At 38.6% G+C, this 18,125-nt stretch overlaps 1 protein-coding gene and 1 non-coding gene across 7 annotated transcripts in view; both read left to right on the plus strand.

The window, feature by feature from the left end:
* The window catches only part of Bicdl1 (BICD family like cargo adaptor 1), a 94,901-nt gene that overhangs the window by 26,423 nt on the left and 50,353 nt on the right, over window positions 1-18,125 (plus strand). The window lies entirely within an intron of this gene.
* On the plus strand, window positions 8,004-8,076 carry Trnav-cac (transfer RNA valine (anticodon CAC)). Its single transcript has one exon. It is a non-coding gene; the product is annotated as a tRNA-Val (tRNA).

Below are 18,125 nucleotides of genomic sequence, written 5' to 3' on the forward strand. Positions count from 1 at the left end.
GCTTATCAAAAGTGGTGTTAGTTGCTAAATGGCCTTTGATGCCTTTCCAGGTGAGTGTCATATTACTTGTTTTCTTAAAGCTTACTTCACTTACAGATGATGTTGTGGGAAAAGACATGATAATTTTCAGCCAACCTATCCTTGAACGAAGTTATGGAAACAAGTTTATAAGCCCTGGGGATGCAGCTCAGTGGTAGAGCACTTGCCCAGCATGCATGAGGCCTTGGGTTCCATCCCCAGCACTGCTCAAGAAAAGAGATTATTTTCTAACCAAATAATGGTGACTTTTCCAAAGGTCACTCACATATATGACCTTCTCTGATCTCATCACCACCTGCAAGGGAAGGTGTGGTAATCATTATTTAGCAGATAAGGAAACTGAGGATCAAAAATTTAGTGACCCTTTCCCAGGGCCTTACAATGGTTACAGATTAACCACTGGCTTAAAAATTGCTTTTTGTACATTTTCAAGGATGGGTAGTCAATCAGAATAAAATACTTCTTTGTGTGCTTTTTCTATCTTGTTGGTTTCACTGTTTTTTTTTTTTCAACCAAGAGATTTTATTGGGGGGCTGCCTAAAGGAGAAGTTGAGAGCAGAGAGAAGAGGAGGTGGGCAGAAAGAGAGAGGAGAGAAAGAAGAGGAAAAGGGAAGAGAGGAAGAGGGCAAGTTTCATTGGTTTTTTTAGTTGATATTTGCTGGGTAATACTGTTTTGGACGCCCTTTAACTTCAAAGTCACTGGGTAAAAGGAATATAGAGGTTTGGGATTTTGTTTTAGCAATTTCTGTCTGATGTCAAGGTGTGCCAGAAGGATTAAAAGCAGTGTGCTGAGACAGTCTCTTCAGCTGAAACACAATAGGGACTTTTGTGAGTGGGAGTGTCCTCTGAAGATGGCACTCCAGTATTACTAGACTGGAACTGTTTTTAATTAGTAGTTAAACACACTGGCTGGTAGCTGCTTATTCTTTGAGCATGTAGGTGTATTTATTGGTAGAATCTTCTTGATTATGTGAGCCTGTTCTTAATTATTTACCCTGGGAGAGCCATGCCTGATTTGAATCTTCAGGTTGGTTTTATTGGTTATAGCTGTATATAGTTCTGCTTTTCTTTTTTTAAAAGAGGAGAGCCTAAGGTTTAAGCATATTAAGTCTTAATTTTGGAGGGTGTAAGGCTGAAGATTCCTCTAGAAATAGATCTTCATGTTGATAAAATCAACTTAATACGATGGCAGTTTGCCTTTTTGACATTGAAATCTGGAATACCTCAGTCCCTGTGGACAGCTCAATGGATCGTTATCAGAGAGGTAAAACAGTTAAATGAGCTGCCCTTGCCAGGTGTAAGGTGGAGCCCCCAAATTTTGAACTTGCCAGTTGGGTTGTAGATGGTAGGAAAGTTGGAGTTTATAGTCAGAGAAAAACATATGGGTAGCAGACCATACACTGTTGGGTTACCTACTTATGCTGGTCAGCCTCTAGATCTGGTCCCTAAATATTATTGCTTTGAATAATAAAATATTCACTGAATAAACAATCTCAGCAGAAAAGCAGGTGATACTTTGACACTGACTTCATCTTCCCCATTTTTCTTCATTAGTCTGAGACAATGATCCAGTGCTATCTTACAATTTAGAGTTAAAAGAGAAATTCTAGTCTATATCTGGATCAGTGATTTGTGAAATGTTATGCAAATTTATTGTTTTTAAAATTTGTAACACTTTGAAGAATCATACCAAAACAGATGTCATGTGCTCCCTGGTGATAGCGGCCACACATTCACTTAGCTCATGAGAGACTTGTCTGTGGCTCAGCTTGCCCTGTCTGTGGCTCAGCTTGCCCTCGTGGAGGCCTCTGCCATCTCTGTTAACTAGAGAGTGTCAAGTTGGGCTGGGGTTGTGGCTCAGCGGTAGAGTGCTCATCTAGCATGTGAAAGGCCCTGGGTTCAATCCTCAGCACACATAAAAATAAATAAATAAAATAAAGGCATTGTTTCCACACAACTATAAAAATTAAAAAAGCATATTGTTGGGCTGGGGATGTGGCTCAAGCGGTAACGCGCTCGCCTGGCATGCACGGGGTGCTGGGTTCGATCCTCAACACAACATAAAAAATAAAAAATAAAGATGTTGTGTCCAACGAAAACTGAAAAATAAATATTTTTTAAAAAATTCTCTCTCTCCTCTCTCTCTCTCTCTCTCTCTCTCTCTCTCTCAAAAAAAATATTGTGAGCAGTACACAACTGGTTGCATCTGAATTTTTGAAAAATTGTTTTCAATGTTTAAAACCAAAACTAAATCCATAAATATATCAGTATTAAGATTGCCACTCATTATCATTGTCCTGCAATTTCAAATCAACTCGAAAAGGCCTCTTTGCTTTTATTGAGTTTATAAACTTTATTCATTTAAAGTTTTTAAATACTTAACATTAATATAAGATTGATTTATCTTTTCTGTTTATTGAGGCTTCTCATCAGATTTCATACAGAAAAGGGCTGGGTTGCCAACAAAATAGCCACATAATTTAGAAAACCATTGGTTTAGGTCAGTGGTTCTTGGGAGTCATAGGTCTCCAAGAGGTGCCTCAGGAACAGTTGTGAGAAGCTGAAGGAGACTTTAAGCTGGCAAATTCCTGCTCCTTTCCCCATTTTCATTTCAGCCTGACCCTTTTTATGTTTTATATCTTGAAGTTCTGCTTAATATTTTATTTGGGGAAAAGGGTAGTTTTTCAGCTATGTATTAAAAGAAAAAACTGATTTGCAAATCATTATCTATTATTAGTTAAGGAAGATGAGCCCCAGGGAAGTTAAGTGACTTGCTAAGTCCGCAGTCCTAGTCTTTTACTGCTTCCAGTGGGGCTTTTATTGGCTCAACAAGTAAAACAAAGTCATCTCTGTGGGAATAAATAATTCTGATTGAGAAAAAGGGTTGTATTCATGGGGCTGGGGTTGTGGTTCAGCGGTAGAGCACTCGCCTTGCATGTGTGAGGCGCTGGGTTCGATCCTCAGCACCACATAAAAATAAATAAAATAAAGGTGTTGTGTCCGACTATAACAAAAACCAAAATATTAAAAAAAAAAAAAAAAAAAAGATGGGCTGGGGATGTGGCTCAAGCGGTAGCGCACTCGCCTGGCATGCGCAGGGCACTGGGTTCGATCCTCAACGCCACATAAAAATAAAATAAAGATATTAAAAAAAAAAAGAAAAGGGTTGTATTCATTTTTTTGTAGAGAGGTAAGCATAGTTATGGTTTTGTCAGTTAATATTGACATTGCTGTAACAGATAAATAACCAAATCTTAGTAGCTTAACAGAGGAATTAAAAACTGATGTTCCTGACTGGTGAGCTGTGCTCACTTCAGGCAGCTCTCCCCCTCTGTCTTGTGACTGCTATCTTTAACAGGTGGTTCCAAGGTCATAGAAGAAAGGAAAAAGCTTGGAAGGTTTCTATGGGCTGTGCCTGGAAATGGTGCACATTGCTTTGATCCTCATAACTGAGTATGGCCTTGTGATCCATCACAAGGCCATACTCAGTTATGAGAAAGGCTGGGAAATATAGGCCTGCTCTGTGTCCTGGAGAAGGAATGGATAGGTGAACAACCAGAACCTCGGCTACATCAGTATCAGTAGAGTCCTGAAATTCCCTTCCTGGGCTTGAATTTTCTGAAGGGGTTAGAGTGGCAGGTTACAAAATCTTTTCATTTCTAACTAGGTAGGATTCTAAGGCAGACATAGCGTATGTACACATACACTGCTCTATCCGAAATAGAGAAGCCTTTTAGTCGTCTATACTCAGATAATATCCGATAATCACAGAGTTGGATGAATTCCTTGGAAATTGATCCAGAATCCCTAAAATAAAAAAGTAGGTATCTTTTTCAGATTGCCTTAGGGTAGGATAGGCCTATTCATAGTTACGTTAGGTAGGGTAACACCAACTGTCATGATAGCTAAGCCCTACCATCTCAGTAGCTTCACATAAAAGGAGTTTATTTCTCATTCCTATTAAGAGTTTCTGTTTAAATATAAGAAGAAAAGTAGCATTGTGCTTTAATGGAAAGAATTAGCCTGGAAACCAGAAGACCTGGGTTTTTGCCTCTGCTTAGTCACTAGCTTTCTGACTTTGAATAAATCCTCATTCTGGACCTCAGTTTCCCTGTCTGTGACCCTCCAGACATCCGAATTTTGTGCTGCTTAGGAGAAAGAAGAAAGAAGATTGTGGAGGGCTGGGGTTCTCATGTGATGTAGTACATTGTAACTCTGTCAGGTTTGTGATGCCACTTTCTTTGCATGCAGAACATATTCCAACTTCTCTGAGACTGGGGTGTCTTCTCATCCAAATTCACTGCCTCTGTATATGGAGAAAGTAGAGGTTGAGATGACTGTGTCTCACCAAAATTTATTTTCCATTCCATTTCATGACACATAAGTACTTTCCATGCATATGATGGGTGGTATTGGGAGTGAGGAGGTGTTGCTATGCTTTTCCTGTTTGAAGCGATATGTCTTAGTTCTGGGGTTTTGTGAGGCTGACACTCCCCAGCTCTCCACAGGTAAGTCAGATTTTCCACATTGCCCTCATATGATTAGTTGCATTCAGTGCTGTATGTTTGTCATTTGCAGAGCTGGAAGAATTCCCCTTACACACCTCTCGTCATCAGTTGCTAGGTTACAGCTTTCTACATGGTTCCCGTCTGGTGATGTTGCTATGAATACCAGTTATTCCTTCTCCTGTGACACTTCTAGTCAGGTTCAGAGTGCAGGCAAGACGTAACTATGATGTCAGAGAAGTCATAGCAGGTCTTTCCTTTTACATTAATGATTAAGGCAGATATTGCTTCCATATATTCTAATATATAAATTAAAAGCGTGAACTGAATTCTCAATACAGTTTATCACTTAGGACCTGTTTTCCATCATTATTGTACAGAAAAAAAGACTAATAGTAAGGAATATGAGACCTGCTGTACTGTGTGTCCAACTCATGGTCCCCACAAAACAGCATCCCACCACATATGGTGGTGGCAGTACATGGAACATAATCATTATCCTTGATATTGCCCACCAAAGGTAGGGATATTTGGGGATGCTTTATATCAAACTCTTAATTTATCTAAATGATAGAGCCTATGGTCTGAATTTTTGTTTGTATTTTGTTTTTGTTGTCTAAATTTTCTTGTCACTTAATGTTGTGCCTCATGTTTGTTTTCCTCCTAGGTTTTTTGTTTTTTAGTACCGAGGATTGAACCCAGGGTTGCTTAACCACTGAACCATATCCCCAGCCCTTTTTTATATATTTTATTACAGTCAAGGTCTCACTGAGTTACCAAGTGCCTCACTAAGTTGCTGAGGCTAGCTTTGAACTCCCAATCTTCCTGCCTTAGCCTCCCAAGCCACAGGGATTACAGGTGTATGCCACCATGCCCGGCTTCCTCCTAGGTTTTAGATAACCTGAAGGGCAAAGACTGTGTCTTTAACTGGTTTTTATCCCCAACAATGCTTAGTGCCATGCATTTGGCAGGGATCCAAAAAAGGCTATGAGTTTATTCTGAAGACTGAAAGAGTAGGCGATCACTAATTTGACTGTAAATTTTAAGGTTTTAAGATGGTGAGAACCCTTGGTATTTCGGTTGTTGAAGGATGAGGTTAACCTGTGTAATCTAGCCTGACCCTTTGATCTCACAGTTGAAGAAACAACTAAGGCCCAAGAGGATATGAGTCATCGAAGGTCAGAGAGCCAGGGAAACTATGGTCAATGCAAATGTGTTATGAAAATCTTTGTCAAATAACAGGGTTAACAGTTTTTTCAGTAAAAAATAAATGTTTACTGAAACAATAGGTTTTGTTTTATACAGTCTGTTTACATAAAAGGCTGCAGACAGACATATATTATTGAAGAGGAACTTCAGTGTTTAACAGGAGCTCTTTGAAGAGCATACCAGTTATTATTTCAAGTCAACTCAAAGCCTTGCCTTCTACTTAAATATTTGACTTATTTCTCAAAACTAAATTGAAATTGAACACAATGTGGTAGAATTGAGGCCAGTCTTTGAAAATTAACATCCTGTTTCAAAACTGACAGAGTTTGAATTAAAAAGCCTTTCTTTTCCTGTGATGGTTTATCCTTAAAGTGAAAGGAATTTGTGTATATAATAGTCTTTTTTGTTTAAAAACAAAAAACAAGAAAGAATGAATGACAATGTGTCTTCCAAAACATGGGGCCCTTTAAAGGTGTTTGTTGGGGAATTAAACTGTCAGCTGGAGAGACTGACTTATTAGGGTGATTCAAGGTGAACTTCCCCACCCACACAGGACCAGAGAATTGAAGAGTCGGCTCCCTCCCCCTTCCCTTCTCACTGGCATACTTCTTTGCTGAAGGATTGATTGATTGATTTTTTAGACAGTTTCTTGCTAAGTTGCTGAGGCTGAGGCTGACCTGGACTTTGCAATGATCCTCCTGCCTCCTCCTCTCCCCACCCCGCCAATACCTGGTAACAGCCACCCTCTTGGGAAGTTCCCTGGGCCCCCAAGGCTAAGCTCAGTTTCCATTTCCTTCACGTGGCCTTTGTTCTTCTGCTAGCACCTTTCTTTTGTTTTTTACACTCTGCATCTGTCCTGTTGACTCTGCTCTCTAGGCACCTCCTTCTGAGGGCTCAGCACCTTGTCTCAAAGTTCTGTAAGAGTTAGAACTAGACTCAGGAGTCAGAAAGCGTGTATTACTTAGTTCTGTAGTTGAACTGTGTAGTGCATTGGACTGTTTACTAAAAGGTTTACTCATCAGAGAATTAATGTTTTACTTCCTTTAACACGTACTCACTTACTGAATTCCTTTGCCTTTCTCTCCATCACTGATTCCCAGTCTTTCAGCATAGACTCCCTGCTTTTTAAAACTAATTCAATGACTTTTCACAATATTTTGAAACAGCCTTATTGAAGTATAATTTAATTATATTACAATTCAGCAAATGTATAGAATTGTGCAGCCATTGCTGAAATACAGTTTTAGAATATTTCAGTCACCCCAGAAAATTCCCTCGTACCTCTGCAGTCAGTCCTCACTCCTGTCCCCACCTGCACTCCCAGGCAAATAATGATATGCTTTCTGTCTGTACTGATTCCCGTTTCTATTTCATATAAATGGAATAAGGCACTATGTAGTCTTGTAGTCTTGTGTTTCACTCATTTCACTAGTGTATTTGTGAAATTCTAGGAGTGGAATTACTGTATGGTATGTCTTTTTAATATTTTTTTTAAGTTGTAGTTGGATACAACATCTTTATTTATTTACTTTTATGTGGTGCTGAGGATCAAACCTAGCGCCTTGCACTTGCTAGGCAAGTGCTCTACCGCTGAGCCACAACCCCTGTCTCTTAACTTTTTTAAGATGCTGCCGCACCGATTTTCAAAGAAGCTTGTACCATTTCACATTTCCACTAATAATATATGAGGTAGTTTCTTCACAAAAGAACATTTAGACATAAAAAATTGTAGACTTGATATTTTTAATAGATGTGTTAGCATTGATAGATTGATAAAAAAAAAAAAGTGCCAAGTGATACATTGTTAGGGTATGTTCTCAGTAGGATTTGTATTCTGTAACCACAGCAGCATCTGTCGAGGGGGTGTGCTCAATCTGCAATACCTTCACTCAGAGCAGCTTGGTATCCCCAAAGGATCCATGGCTTTTAAATTGTGAACCCCTGATAGATGACTTGTTTAGAAACAAATGTAAGGTATCTTAGGTCTTTTGGGGGGGAGGGCGGGTACTGTGATTTAACTCAAGGGCACTCAACCATTGAGCCACATCCCCAGCTCTTTTTTGTATTTTATTTAGAGACAGGGTCTCACTGAGTTGCTTAGTCCCTCACTATTGCTGAGACTGGCTTTGAACTCGTAATCCTCCTGCCTCAGCCTCCCAAGCCGCTGGGATTACAGGCATGCACCACCTTGCCTGGCCTCTTGTGTTTTTTTATGCATCATCTATGTAATAGAAACCTATATTGGGGGCTGGGGATATAGCTCAGTTGGTAGAGTGCTTGCCTCACATGCATGAGGCCCTGGGTTCAATACCCAGCACCACCAAATAAAGAAAAGAAACCTACATTGTAAAATTGAAGACTACATGAAAATGTGTCGAGCCTCCTGACAATTGCTTAGTCAGTGGTGACTGTTGTTGGTGGGAATTGTGGGCTGAGAAGCTATCAGGTACATTCTGACTACCTGAGTCAGACTAGACCCATAATGATCTCTTTCCTCAAAGCTCTCTTGGAATGGAGACTCATAGATACCTGCAAATACTTGTTTCTATGCTTGATCCCTCTGACTTCAGATTGCTGTTTGTATCTACTTATTTTCACCTTTTTTTTTTCTTAATAGGAATCTTTTCTCAGTGTATTCAGAGTGACTTAGTAAATAATAATTCTTTATTCTAAAGCTGTAATTCTCATTTCTGATTGCTCAACAGCTGAGGAGATGTTAAGCCAAATACCCATCACTGGGGCCAACCCAGAGAATTGATGTAACTGCTCTGGGATGTGACCTAGGCATTGGGATTTTTAATATCAGGTGATTATATCTTGTAGCCAAGGGTGGAAGTTACTATTTTAGTATGAAACCAGGATTGGGGACAGCTGTTCTTGCCTGATTCAGTTTCAGCAGCTGATGTTACAAGTATCTTATTAATTCCTTCATCTGTAAGGAACAAAATGGACTCTTGGATTTTTTTGTTAGATTGACACCATGCCATGGAGGACCCTCCCAAGTAAACTTTTCTTCCTCCTAAGTTCCACAGTCTGTCTGGCCAGGAAGTTGTGTAGAATAAAAGCAAAAACCTTAAGCCTTGCTGAAATTAGGGCGTATTTCATCTGTCACTCTTTCTAAGAGGCAGTCTAGCATAGTGAAATGGGCACAGGTTTGAGTACTAAATCAGGGTTTACTTTGGCTCTTTTGTTTACTGACTGTGCTGGTTGAGGTTCAGGGAGCTTGAAATTGTATATTTTCCTCATCTGAAAAAGAAGGAATCATAAAAAAGTAAAAGAATCATGCAGGATGCCTTTTAAGGTTGTTTGAGTTGTGGATGGTATAAAGTACTTACCTGGTTTAGTGAATAGTAACTGTATTTGAGCTACTGTGTTGCATCTCACCAACTAGGTATTAAAGCTCAGGGACTAGGAAACTAAGGACTGTCTTAGACTTATTTGTATCTCCAGTGCTATTCATTGTATCCTGGGCTCAGAATGTTATAAAACTTGATGGTGATGTAGAAAGCAGGCAATTAATTTCTTTTTTTAAAAAAAATCCAACCGATAAGTAATTAACAGAGATATAGCATTATAACAGTGGTGCTCAGCAATTAAGTGATACTACCCATTGTTTTAATGGCATTATAACTTCATTTTTGTTTAATGAAATTCATTAATTCATTCAAAGTTATGTAATGTCATGCAACCTGGGACAAAAATAGTAGTACCTTAGTATTTAGCAAGAGATGTTTCAGTAGTAACAAGTATGATATAAGTAAGAGAATGACTATGAAGGATAGCAGGAGGAAATACCCTCAAAAGCAAAGAGGTCAAAATGGATTAGGTTGGATATAGTAGGAGTAATGGGCACCTGTAGTACCAGATCTTAAATTCTATTTATTCCTTACTGAAAGGAGCTAAGGTTGCTCACCAAAACAGCTAATTCCAGGTCTGAAACAGGAATTGAGCCTTAGCTGACATGTGTGTCAGACGCAAGGATGCTTCCAGTCTAATGGAATAATCATTCCTCAATTTAAAACAAACTAATGAGATTGTGTCAAAAGGATACAGAAGCCAGTTTAAAGAGATTTTATTGGCCAAAGGGGGGACAACTGGAAAATTGGCTGCAATTGATTTAAACATACAAATGTAGAAAAATCCAAAAGTTTATAATAATATTCAGAAAAGAGAATGTTCCCCCAAGGCTGGGGGTGTAGCAGAGTGGCAGAGCACTTGCCTAGCATGTGTAAAGCTCTGGGTTCCATCCCCAGTACCACCAAAACAAATATAGTAAACCAAAGAAGACTATGTGAAAGAGGTAATCTATGGCCCACAAAGCTAAATGTTCATTTTCTGTATCTTCCCAGAAAGCTTGTCAACTCCTAGGATAGAGACACAAGTCTATTGACTTAACAGCAACCAAACAAATCCAGAAAGTGGACATCCCATAGGACAGGTACCTGGGTCTATTCAGTTTTCATAGAAAAAGAGATATAGGATGGGAATTTAAGATTAAGAAGGATTTAAGAGACATGAAAGCCAAATACAATATGTGGATCATTGTTTGAATAAATTAGCTTCCAAAGATACATTGGGGACTTCGGCTTCTAGCCAAGCTGAACTAACAGACCAAATTTGCCTTCCTACCAAAACAACAACAAAACCCCAGAACCTATATGAGACAGTCTTTTTAAGGCACTAGGCATTGGGCAGTGAGGGATAGTGATCCCTGAAATAAGAGGTGAGGCATACAGTTTCCCTCAGCTTCTTAGGCTTTCCAGGCTGAGGCACCAGAGGCAGGGTCTAAAGCAGAGCCCAGTGGACTCCCTCAGCTGATGTGGAACTGATCCTTGGGCATAGAGCAGGGTACCAGAAAGACAAGAGACAAGAACCCCAGAGACCTGCAGAAGGTCTCTCTTGAGATGCTGATCAATAAATCCATGTAAGCAAATGACTCAAGACTGGGAACTCAAAGGGAATAAAATGGTTTCCAGTGCTCACGGGGTAATAACAAAAGTGCTTGTTGCTATCAGCCAGACAGGAAAGTTTCATAATTCATGGGGCATTGGGTAGAGAATACTTTGGAAGGTCTTGCCTCAGTTGTAGGAAGTAATTAGATCCAGAATGAGCACTTTCTCTGGACCAGCCTGACAAATCTTTTTTTTTTTTTTAAACATTTATTTTTTAGGTGTAGATGGGCACAACACAATGCCTTTATTTTTATATGGTGCTGAGGATCGAACCCAGGTCCCAGACGCCCGTGCTACGCGAGCGCTCTATGGCTAAGCCACAATCCCAGCCCAGCCTACAAATCTGAAGGATCAAACTAAAGTAGTTTAACTGTATCCCATAGGAAAGGTCAGGAAAATCTGTAAGAACACAAAATATCCAACACCCTACATAGTAAAATTTGTAACAGCCAGCATTCAAAGATTATCAGGCATGGAAAGAAGCAGAAAAATGTGATCCATGAAAAGGAGAATAGTCAATCCACTGAAACTGACCCAGAGCTACAGATGGTAGAATTAGTATAGAAGAATATTAAAGGAGTTATTATAATTGCATTTTTGTATGTTCAGAAGTTAGAAATGTGGAATACATAAACACAGACCAGCTTCTAGATGAAAACTACATTGTCTGATGAAAAATTCACTGGTTGGCATTAGTGGCAGGTTAGATACTATAGAAGAAAAGATGAGGAAATTTGAAGGCATAGCAATAGAAATTAACCACAATGAAACACAGAAAGGAAAAAAGAGGGGAGAAAAATGTCAGTGAGCTATGGAACAACTTCATGTAGTCTGATGAGTATAATTAGAGTCTCAAAATAGAAGGGGGAACAGAATAAATACTTAAAGAAGCAGTGGCTGAAAATTATTCACATTTGATGAGAAGTATAAACCCATAGATCCAAGAAGTTCCATAAACCCTGAACTCAAGACAACTATACTATGTCAGTTATCAATTTTCTACCCCTTAGCTCCTGATGTATGCTCTAAAATATCTTCAATATGTGCTCTAAAATAATTCCATGTAAGTCATGATTTTAAATTTTCTTAGTGCAGGTTGCTGAAGAGAGCCTCTAGGAAACAGAAGCTCCTATTTCTGCCTTTTCTGGTACAGGCTGAGGTCAGAAGTATGTATGTAAAGACATCTGGTGGAACATGTCCCAGAATGTGGCCCCTCTGCAGGGATTGTACCCTTGTCCTTTCTTCTCTGTCAACCTATAAACTAGAGCACCCATATCACTCTGTGCTCTGAAGACTTCTTTGCTGCACTGACACTCAGACCCCATGTCATTGATTGCTGATCACCTCTGCCACCTGTGCTTTAAAGATGCACAGTTTATCGTGTATCAATTATATATCACTGTTTTTAAAATAAGATATAGTAGTATAGTGGAATACTCACTGGGTATCAGGATATTAAGGAATTTTTTTTTACTTTTTATAGATTGAAATGGTATTATAGTATATGTCCTGTAAAAACCACATTCCTTTTTCCATATCTGTCTCTTAAGTCTTCATATTAAAGGATTTTTGTAGAAATTCACAAGTGCTGCTTATCAATTTTTTCTGAAATTCACATGAATTTGCATTTGTAGAGACAACATCCTAACTTGATTATGTAGAGATGATATCCTTATTATGATTTATTTTAGGAAAAAATAACAAAGCAAACAGTGTAAAACATTAACATTTAATACTTTGATGTGTTGGGCATGCCAGCACTCATAGAATATTTTCCCTAGTTTTCTATATTCTTAAATTTTTTTCCCATCAAAAAATTTTGATGAATTTAAAAGAAAATAGTATGTCACTTAGAGCAGTGGGTTATAAGCTAAATAGGTGAGAATGTGGAAGATGATAAATAGAAGGCTTTGCCAAGTCTAGACCAACAGGAACTAGGGACTCTTGAGGAACAGAGCAAACACAGTAGATTTTTAAATGCCTATAACAAGGAAATATAATAACAACTGAGGCAAAATCTATGTTTGGCTCAGAAGGTTTTATGGGCACCTACAGAAGGAAGGCCTAGTCACGGTTGCAGCTTCCCAATACTCCCAGCATGTGTTGGTGTGTCTGCTTTGCTTCCTCGATGACTCTGTGGCTGAGCTCCACCTACCTGCCCAGCGTGACTGTGGAATCCTGTGCTACAGCATGATCTGGAACTATAGAAAGTAAGCACCCCCCCACACCGCCCTATCCAGCTAAGTTGGAGTTGGTGTTAAACTGAGGTGGGAATTCCATGGGGAACTGGAATTACATAAAGAATTTGAATTATTGGCTCTTCTGGCTTGAAATGAGAGAATTGGAATGGTGATGTCATCTTACATCCCTTTGAAATGATGTTGAATCTCCCTCCATTCCTCTCGAGGTACCACTTTGTCTTGAAAATGCTTAGTAATACATATATTTTTGTGCTTTATAACTTGAGCTATTTTCATATATTATCTCATTTGAGACTCATAACTGTATTATTAGTTAGATATTATCATCCCTTATTTGCAGTAAAGAGATTGAATTAGGTGTTGTTATCCCACTGGTAAAGGCAAGGACACAAGTTAATCAGCTGTCATGACTGTTTTTCTTCAGACTTCTTTGAGATCTCTAAAAATCCAATTTCTATTCCTCAGGTACTGTTGAAAATATGACTTTTCTTGTAGAACAATTTATATCCTAGAATTTTCTCTTGGGTATAATGTAGTAAGCATCCAAAATATCTTTGGTCCCCATAGGACAAGTTCACCTGTTTTTATCTAAGATAGAGGCTGATAACAACATTCCTAATTAGCAAACCTGTTTACTTTTAATTTGTGTTTATAATACAAAATAGATGAACAGAAAAAGATTCAGATTCAGAGGCACTAAAATGTTGATTGTCATGTTCCTAAATGTTTTTTTCTTAAAGGCAAAGTTTTAATTGAGGCAACGGTTGGTATTAATCTCATCCTTTCCTTCCATCCCCTTATGCTGTTAATGACTCAGAATTCATCCAGGAAATTTGCTATTTGAAGACTAGCTATCCATTGGCTTTGTTTTTCTCATAATGTTTGATCATCAGGGTCCTGGCTGCTTAGTCAAGGATCTGGAATTGGAATGTAGCTCTGTCATTATCCAGGACTACAGGCTTTTTTTTTTTTTTAAGGGGGGGGGGAGAGAGAATTTTTAATATTTATTTTTTAGTTATCGGCGGACACAACATCTTTGTATGTGGTGCTGAGGATCGAACCCGGGCCGCACGCATGCTAGGCGAGCGTGCTACCGCTTGAGCCACATCCCCAGCCCGACTACAGGCTTTATTAGAAATACATATGGAAGTCTCTCCAAGTCTGCTTTTCACTAGAGTTTTAATAAGAAAACATCTCTGATGTTATGTGTTTCGCTCTTTACCTTTTTTTTTTTTAATCTTTACTTTTTTTTTTTTTTTTAATGTGATGCTGAGGATCGAACTCAGTGCCTCACATGCGCGAAGCAAGCGCTCTGACCCTGAGCCACAACCCTAGCCCCTCGCTCTTTACCTTATTAGACAATGGTCTGGATATAGCCCATTGTCAGATACCTATCCAGGAATTGCCCCTGCTAAAACAAAGAAGGACAGGCCTATTATGTGTGTATACAAATACTAACAACAAATCCCACCATTATGTAGATCTATAATGCACTCTGGAAGAAAAAATAAAGCAGAAGGATGGATACTGAAGATTAACAAAACATACTAGCTTATGAAATAGGCATAAGTGGGTCAGGACTGGACAGGAACCTAGTTATTTAGGCAGAATCTCCTGATCCCATGGTTATAGGTAGACAGGGAGTCAAGTTGAAAGGTAGCAGCTGACTTAAAAAAAAATCATGCTGCAAAAAGTATGATTGAGTTTAGGTCTAAGATGTCCATGAGGAGGCTGTCACAAGGAACACATGTGGAGCAGAAATCACCCCTGTGCTGAGGCTGTGGGGACCCTAGAATGTGGCTCTTGATGTTTGTGGTAGAGACCCAAAGTGGATCCTGCTCTAAGTCTGCAAGTGTGCATGAGTGAAGATCATTTCAGGTGCACACAGAATACATTGTGGAATCTCAGGACTCTATCTGCTCCCTGCTCTGAACTACGTAGCTGTCTTTTTTGTTTTTTTTTTTTGGGGAAGGAATTTATTTAAAAATTTTTAAAAGAACCTTTTTTATTCTTTTTAGGTATACATGACAGTAGAGTGTATTTTGACATATGTATATGGAGTTACTTATTCTAATTAGGATCCTGTTCTTATGGTTGTACATGATGTGGAGATACACTGGTCGTGTACTCATATATGAACATAGGAAAGTTGTATCTGAGTCATTCTACTGTCTTTCCCATTTCCATCCCCCCCATGGAATATCATTCAGTCATAAAGAAGAATGAAATTATGGCATTTGCTAGACAATGGATGGAACTATATAGACTATCATGCTAAGTGAAATAAGCCAGTCCCAAAAAAACCAAAGGCAGAATGTTCTCTCTAATATGTTAATGCTAACACACAACAAGGAGGATGGGGAATAGAGTAGAAGTTCATAGCGGTCACTTTGCTTAGACGTTAGCACCATTTTTCCCCTCCATAGGCAGGACAAAGATCCCTTAGTTTCATTCTGTGACTTGGTGATTATTACAACTAAGTGTTCTTTTTATTTTTAACTTGGTTGCCATTCATAGATCCTGAATTGAAATGTAGGTCTATTTAGAATTTTCAAAAGTGTTTACAGCAACTTTCTTCAAACTGTGCTCCTTGTAGCATCAATCTCAAGAAACTGAGAACAGAAAAGGTTCTGTTCTTGAATGAATCCAGGAAATATGTAACATTCTATACCTCTCTTGGAGATTTGCAGTACATATTTGTATACTAAAAGCTTTTGTAACCCAGTGTTTTCTGAATTTTTTGATACTTTTTTTTGTTGCTAATTTGTTGTTCTTATTGTTGTTGCTAATACCTACTAACCTAAGTTAGGGTTTTTTCCTTCCAGCTTTATTGAGATATAGTTGAAAAATGAAAATTAAATTAATACATGTATACATATTTAAATGATTACCACAATCAAATTAACACTTCCTTCATCATACGTAGTTACCATTAGTGTGCGTTTTTTTTTTAGTGTGTGTGTGTGTGTGTGTGAGAGAGAGAGAGAGAGAGAGAGAGAGAGAGAGAACCCATTATTTAGAGGAAAGTTCAAACTCTCTTCAGGGCAATAGATAAACCCCAGAAAGGCACTGATAATGACTGTCTGCTGTATTTTCCCGAAGAGATGGTTGTATTTTGGAAATGGAACAGGCCTGTGTCACTTGGAGCTAGCATGATGTTGAGGTACCTCCCATTTATTTTATGCTCTAAGACTTACAAAACTTACTGTTCTTTGGTCAGAACCTGTGCAGTAGAAAGGTAGATATTGTTCCTGTTTGATAAGAGAGGGACTTCAGAGTAAATGACTTGCCCAAGCCCAGTGACATGGCTAGGAATAGTAAAGCTGGTGTATGCGGGACTCCGGGCTCCATGTTCCAAATCCAAGTTTTATACCCACATCACATTTATGCCAGGGGCTTTTCTCTACGCTGTCTCCCATTTATTTTCTTTTCTCCCTCCTGAGTACTTCTGGTTGCTTCTCTACCCTAGGTTCTGTTTGTTTTTGCTACTTCTGTGAACAATGAACATGGTCTGGATATAGCAAATTCCCAGCTTGTCTCTAGGCTAGAGTTTTGTTTTCAGAGGATTAAAATTGTTGGACTTGACTAAATTTAAAATTTCTTTCAAAGAAGATGCTTCAAGGCATGAGTTGATTGATTGATTAATTGCAGTACTAGGAGTTGAACCCAGGGGCACTCTGCCACCAGGCAATGTCCCCAGTCCTTTTTTTTATTATTTTAAATTTGGAGGCAGGATCTCACTAAGTTGTTGAGGCTGGTCTTGATCTTGGAATCGTTCTGCCTCAGCCTCCTGAGTCCCTGGCCTTAGAGGCATGCATTACCACGCTTAACCAGGCATGCATTTAGAACCTTCTGTGTTTAAACTTTTTTAGTTTGGGTTTTCATAAATTCAGCAAATATTTATTGAAGAATATCAGCTATAGATAAGGTATGAAGCTATATTTATTTTCCCCCAACACTTTATTCTGAAATTTTTCAAACATACTGAAAACAAAACAAAAAAACATACTGAAAAAATGAAATAATGAATAGTGAATATCATGTGCCCATTCCTGTATTTTACTTTATTATTTTTCTCACCTGTATTGTCTATCACTTCATCATATTTTTGCATTTCAGAGTAAGTTGAAGATATCAGTACTTGTCACTCCTAAATACTTTGGAATGTATATCATGAGCTAGAGCTTGATGTTTGTTTACAGTTTCCTTTTTGTTTGTATGTTTAACTCTTTTTTCCTTTGTGTGTGTATGTGCTCTGGGGATTGAACCCAGGGCCTTGCAAATGGTAAGCAAGCACTCTACCACTGAGCTACATTCCCAGCCCTGTGTGTTTAATATTTTGTGTGCCAGACACATGGTAGAGGCTTATCAAATATGTGAGAGAGACAACTGGAGCCTACACATTTATGAACGTGGCAGGACACTATGTAGTTTGAAAAGGCCATTTCATGTCTGCTGTCTTAACAGTCTCAAAATTCCTTCCACCACACCTTCTCTTCACTTCATTCCATATTACACAAGACTCCACACATACCTGTGTTAGAACATTCCATTCTCAAAGGCAAAACATTCCATTCTGAGGAGCCAGGAAGAAGAAATCTTTTAGTAAAATGAAGCCAGAATACATTGCTGCTTCTTTTCATGGTGGTAATGAAAAGAAGTTCTGGGGTCATGAACAATGATAGAAACAGAAGTAGCTGGATAGGACTAAAAGGAAGATTAATTTCCTCCCTCCCCCACTGGCCTAAATATCTCATGGCTAGCCAACCCATTGTTCATAAAGCCCTATGACTTTTAGACTGACTGGTGGAATAAAGAATTTATAGTTTCTACTTGCCTGAATTTTACCCATTTTCCAGAGTCAGCTAAAATTCCTCTCCTCCATGAAGGCTTCCCTCACTATTCTAGCACACAGTGATAATTGCTTCATTTTCTGAACTCATCATTTACTTAGCACTAGTCATATGCTACTTGGAGAGATTTTGTTTTATTTAACTAACTTTTTAACCTGTTATTACAAAAACCAGTACATATGCACTGGGGAGGGGGAGACACATAATTAAAAAATAACAGCATCACACTTAACACCTTCTCGAGATCACTACTGAAGCAGCTCAGACTAGATGTTTAGGGACTTTCTAGCCATAAAAATACATCTATGAATTTTAAAAACAAACTTATATAATATGTTGCATGTACTATTTTGTAGTCTGCATTTA

This window comes from Marmota monax, unplaced genomic scaffold, assembly GCF_021218885.2.
Source record: "Marmota monax isolate L192 unplaced genomic scaffold, Marmota_monax_Labrador192_F-V1.1 WCK01_AAM20220418_F8-fsc00185, whole genome shotgun sequence".
NCBI lineage: Eukaryota > Metazoa > Chordata > Mammalia > Rodentia > Sciuridae > Marmota > Marmota monax.